Genomic DNA, 6,000 nt, shown 5'->3' with positions numbered 1-6,000 from the left:
AAAATGTTAGCCTAATTAATTCTGGAGGAAGTGATTTCTGATGATTTCTTTTTTCTTCTTGACAATTTGCTGTACTCTGAATTTTTTTTTTTTGAGCATGTGTTATTTCAAAACTCAACAAAAAGAAAAGTCTAAAGAAAGGAAGCATCCTATAAATAGATCCTATTGTTTAAATCACCTTCATTTGTTCATAGGAGCCTTCCTAGGTCACACACTCATATGAACTTAGATTTTACAGAAGATTTGACTTTGCTTTCTGTGGGCTATGGCACTTTTCTTCAGATGTTCTTTTTACTGAACAAAATGCCTTGGGGATGGTTCCATGTCCCTACATAGAGGGTGGCCTCGTTTATTGTAACCAGGGCAAAGCACTGCCTGATTGGGAGGGCTGGTTTACAGAACAGCTCTGTTGGTGGACCTCTGCAGTTTCCAGTTTTAAGCTACTGAAAACAACATGGTGATGAAAGTCTTGAGACCTGGCCCTCTGCACTTGTATGGGGCTTTGAAGTCTAACTAACTTCTAATCTGGGACCCCTGCTTATTTGCTGGGTAACCTCAAGCAACTTACTGTGCATCTTTGAGTCTCTATCTCCTCACCTGTAAAACAGGGGAAGTATTGAAGCTTGCCCCATAATATTATTGTGAGAATGATAACACCTAAAATTTATCACATGCTTACGACATGCTAGGCACTTTTGTAAGTGCTTCTCAAGTGTTCACTAACTTAATGCTCACTATAGGGTGACATGAGGTAATGCTTAGATAGATGCCCTAAAGCTTTCTAGAAGCTTTCAGCTTTCAAACAACCACAATGAAATCCTCTGGCTAAATCTTCATGTGGAACCATTCCACAGACTTCTTAGAACTGGTGGTAAAAGGAGCTATTTGTGGGATTTCAATCTTTTAAAATACATTGAGATTCATTTTGTAGCCTGACACATTGTCTAGCCTAGAGAATTTCCCATGTGCATTTGAGAAAAATGTATTCTTCTGTTTTGTGGTGGAATATTCTACAAATGTCTTTTAGATCTAGTGGTTTATAGTGTTGTTCAAGCCTTCTATTTCCTTGTTGATCTTCTGCCTAGTTGTTCTATCCATTATTGAAAGCAGGGTATTAAAGGGCCCATTTATTATTGAATTGTCTAGTTCTCCTTTTAATTCTGTCCATTTTTGCTTCATATATTTTGGGGCTCTGTTGTTATATATTCATATATTTTGGGTGCATATATATTTATAGTTTTTATATCATCCTGATGGATTGACCCTCTGATATTGCTGTTTGCATTATATATATATATATATATATATATATATATAAAATTTTTTAATCCTTTAACTCTCAACCTATCTGTATCTTTGAATCTAGAATGTGTCTCCTGTTAGAGTGTGGTATTTTTGTCCAATCAGAGCTAAGGTTACATCTGCCATTTTGCTTTATGTTTTCTGTATGTCTCACATCTTCCTCCAGGTTTTACCTCCATAAACATCATGAAGTGAATCAGTAAAGACCATGCCATGGCAAAACCAGAATTGTAATACATGATACACAACTCTGGCGGGTTCTAGTGCCTCAGGTACTCATTCCTAAAGGGACAGCACTAGTCTCTGCACATTCTGCCTACAAAAGCACTGATTCCTTGTCTCTTCATTTCACTTCCAGAGGAGTTTGTGTGTGTGTGTGTGCATGTGTCCTGTGGAGTGATGGAGTTGGGGCCAAGGGGTGGACTGGAGTTTTCTGTTTCTATTTCAAACCAGATGACAATGACAATGAGCTGAGAAGGCGCTGTATCTCTCTTGGCCCAGTTTCCTTGTCTGAAGCCAAGGTTTTCCTGTCTGGTTCTCATGCTTTGAGACTCATGTCTCTGACGCAGAAAGATCGTATAATACAGAGCCTAGGCATTCTGGGTCCAAGGATGGGTTCCCCCACTCACCGGCTGTGTGACTTCACATAAGATACTCAACCTTTCTGTGCCTCAGTTTCTTCATTTGCAAAATTGAACTGATAATAACAGGAAGTATTTCATAGTGGTTCTGTGAGAATTAAATCAGTAAAGGCTCAGGAAGGGCCCCGGGCATGGGGAGACCTGTGGCAGATGACCACAGGAATGGCCCCTTGCCCTGGCATCTGGCCCGCCAGGGAGGGCGGCAGTGGGAAGCTCTTAACACATCACTGTGGTGGACATTGGTGGGGGGCTGGACCCTTCCTTTTCGGGGATTTCCGTGATGACCAATCCCATTTTGGATGACTCCACAGGTCTCTCCTCAGAGCAGTCCTGATTTTAGGTTTCCAAGTTCTTGGGACCACCTTCCTCCAGGGTAAATCCGAAGTATGATACCTCAGTATTCAAGCCAACAGCTCATTAGAAAGAACCCCGGATTCAGAGCCAGGAACTTTGCAGCCCGTTTTCTGGGGATCTCTGGCTCATTCATTCCGCCATCTGGACTTCTGCTCCCACATCTGCCGTGTGATGTCGGATTCTGGGGGCTGTTTTATAAAGGCTGTCATAACACACATACATGCACCGTATAAACTTAAAGAATCTGTGAGGATGCAAGAGGGCATACCACTGGACCTGTTTTCTGTTGTTGCTACAGCAGGTTACCTCAAGAAGCAGCTTAAAATGATGCCAATTTACTGTCTCACAACTCTTAAGTTAGGAGTTGGACACAGGTCTCACAGAGCTAAATCACGGTGTCCACAGGGCTGTGTCCTTACACAGGAGAAGAATCCGTTTCCGTGATCATTCAGGTTGTCAGCAGAATCAAGTTCCTTGTGGTCACAGCTTCCTGCTTCCTTGATGGCTGTCAGCCAGGGCTGTACTTGGCTCCTCGGTGCCTCTCTTCTTGGTCTTTGCATATAGGTTTTTCCTGAATCTCAGCGCCAAGACACTTGGCATCTCTCTGACTTCTGCCAGGTCTTTTTTCCTTTCTCTTCCTTCCTTCTTTCCCTGCTTCCTCCTCCTTCTTTTTCTCCCTCTTTCCTTTTATCTTTCTTTTATTTTCCTTTCTCTTCCCTTCCCTCCTTCCTTCCTTTCCCCGCACCCCCTTCCTCCCTTTCTCTCTCCAGCTGTAATGAGATACAGTAAACATCATAACACTGTGTAAGTGTAAGGTGTATGACTGTGATGACTGGATACATGTATATATTATAAAATGGTTACCTCAATAAGGTTAGTTAACACATTCGTCACTTCCAATAGTTACTATTTTGTGTGTGGTGATTATACGTAAGATCCAGTCTTTTATTGACATTCAAGCATATAATACAGTTTTTTTTTTTGCCTTGCTGCATAGCATGTGGGATCTTAATTCCCCAACCAGGGATCGAACTGTGTCCCCTGCATTGGAAGTGTGGAGTCTTAACCACTGGACAACCAGGGAAGTCCTCAAGTATACAGTATGGTTGTTGACTATACGTTTCTTCTTCAGGACTTGTTCATCTTGTAACTGGAACTTCATACCCTTTGACTAACATTTATTCCATCCTCAAGCCCCTGGCAACCACTAATCTATTAGGTTGGTGCATGTAGTAGAGGTTTCAGGCTGTTAATTTTAAATCATTGTAACTAGGCTCAAATACATCTTTATTAATCAAAATAGGAACCATTACATTTCGTGCTTATTCCTGTAACACAAAAATCTATGCTTCAGGATTTGATGAACTCTTGGAAAGCATTTTCTGCCTCCTGCTGATGGTGGAAGCATGTTCCCTGAAAAAAGTTGTTGAGATGCTTGAAGAAGTGGTAGTTGGTTAACAAGAGGTCAGGTGAATATGGTGGATGAAGCTAAACTTCATAGCTCAATTCATTCTACTTTTGAAGCATTGGTTGTATGACATGTGGTCGAGCATTGTGGTGGAGAAAAATTGGGCACTTTCTGTCGACCAATGCCAGCTGCAGGCATTACAGTTTTCCATGCATCTCATCGATTTGCTCAGATGTAATGGTTTCACTGGGACTCAAAGCTGTAGTTGATCAGACCAGCAGCAGACTGCCAACAGTGACCACGACCTTTTTTTGGTTCGAGTTTGGCTTTGGGAAGTGCTTTGTAGATTCTTATTGGTCTAATTACTGAGTTGGTCATTGCCACTTTTCGTCATATATCACAATCTGGTAGAGAAACAGTCTTTTGTTGTTGTATAGAATAAGGAACGATGACACTTCAAAATGACGATTTTTTTGATTTGTGGTTAGGTCATGAGGCACCCACTTGTCGAGCTTTTTCACCTTTCCAGTTTGCTTCAAAGGCCGAAAAACCATAGAACAGTCCATGTTGAGTTCTTCGGCAACTTCTCATGTAGCTGTAAGAGGATCAGCTTTGATGATGCTCTCAACTGGTTGTTGTCAACTTCTGACCACCAGCTCCTCATCTTGCAAAGGGTCTCCTTTGCAAAACTTCTTGAACCACCATTGTGCTGTATATTCATTAATAGTTCCTGGGCCAAATGTGCAAGTTGTGAGTTTTCTCTGCTGCTCTGCGGCCCATTTTGAACTCAAATAAGAAAATCACTCGAATTTGCTTTTTGTTTAATGTCATTCCCTTAGCCTAAAATAAGTATAAAATAAATAGCAAGTAATAAACCATTAGCAAAAAAATATGCATTATATAACAACATTTAAGAACGTATTCCAATACCAAATGACAAAGTTCAAAAATGCAAAACTGCAATTACTTTTCACCAACCTGATTCTCTGTTTCTACATAGTTCAAGTTTAAGATTTCACTTGTAAGTGAGAATATACAGTACTGTCTTTGTTTGATTTATTTCACATAACATAATGCGCCTCAAAGTCCATCCATATTGTCATAGATAGCAGTATTTCTTTATTTTTTTAAAGCTGATTATTATTCCATTGTGTATAATAATGTATTTCTTTATCCAGTCATCTGCTGATGGACACTCAGGCTATTTCCATGTCTTGGCTGTTGTAAACAATGCTGCAATAAACATGAAGGTGCAGATATCTCCTTGAGATTTATTTTATTTCCTTCAGTTATATACCTAGAAGTGGGGTTGCAGGATCATCTAGTAGTTCTGTTTTTATTTTTTCAAGGAACCTCCATACTGTTTTCTGTTGTGACTGCATGAATTTACAGACCTACCAACAGTGCACGTGGGCTGCCTTTTCTTCACATTCCCACACACCCACACTTAACTCCTGTCTTTTTGATAGCAGCCGTATGATATATGGCCTTGTGGTTTTAATTTGCATTTCCCTAATGATTGGGCTTCCTATGTGGTATACAGTTGGTAAAGAATCCACCTGGCAATGCACGAGACACAAGAGATGTGGGTTTAGATCCCTGGGTCGGAAAGATCTCCTGGAGTAGGAAATGGCAACCCACTCTGGTATTCTTGCCCGGAGAATCCCATGGACAGAGGAGCCTGGCAAGCTACAGTCCATGGAGTTTCAAAGAGTTGGACATGACTGAGCATACACATACAATGATTAGTGATGTTGAGCACCTTTTCATGTACCTGTTTGTCATCTGTGTGTCTTTTTCGGAAAAACATAGTTTCAGTTCCTGTGTCCATTCTTAATAGGATTGTTTGGGTTTTTTGCTATTGAAGGGTATGATGCTGTATATTTCTTATTTCTTTCACTCTCTTCTTTTTTAATGTTAATTTTTATTTATTTATTTGGTTGCGCCAGGTCTTAGTTGTGGCTTGTAGGATCTTGGACCTTCGTTGTGACATGTGGGATTTTTTTTCTTTTCTTCTTCTTCTTTTTTTTTTTTTTTTAGTTATGAACATGTGAACTCAGTTACAGACTGTGAGATCTAGTTCCCTGACCAGGGATGGAACTGGGGCCCCCTGAATTGGGAGCACAGAGTCCCAGCCACTGAACCACCCTGCGAGTCCCCACTGAATCTCTTCTAATTCTCTGTTTATGTGATTAGACTTATGTGATTAGATTGGGTCCATTCAAGTAATCCAAAGTAACCACCCTATTTAAGATCTATAACCTTAATTCTATCAGGGGGCGTCCTCAGGGATAC

Source organism: Cervus elaphus, chromosome 23, assembly GCF_910594005.1.
Source record: "Cervus elaphus chromosome 23, mCerEla1.1, whole genome shotgun sequence".
In the NCBI taxonomy this organism is placed as follows: domain Eukaryota; kingdom Metazoa; phylum Chordata; class Mammalia; order Artiodactyla; family Cervidae; genus Cervus; species Cervus elaphus.
Note: the sequence above shows the minus strand (reverse complement) of the source record.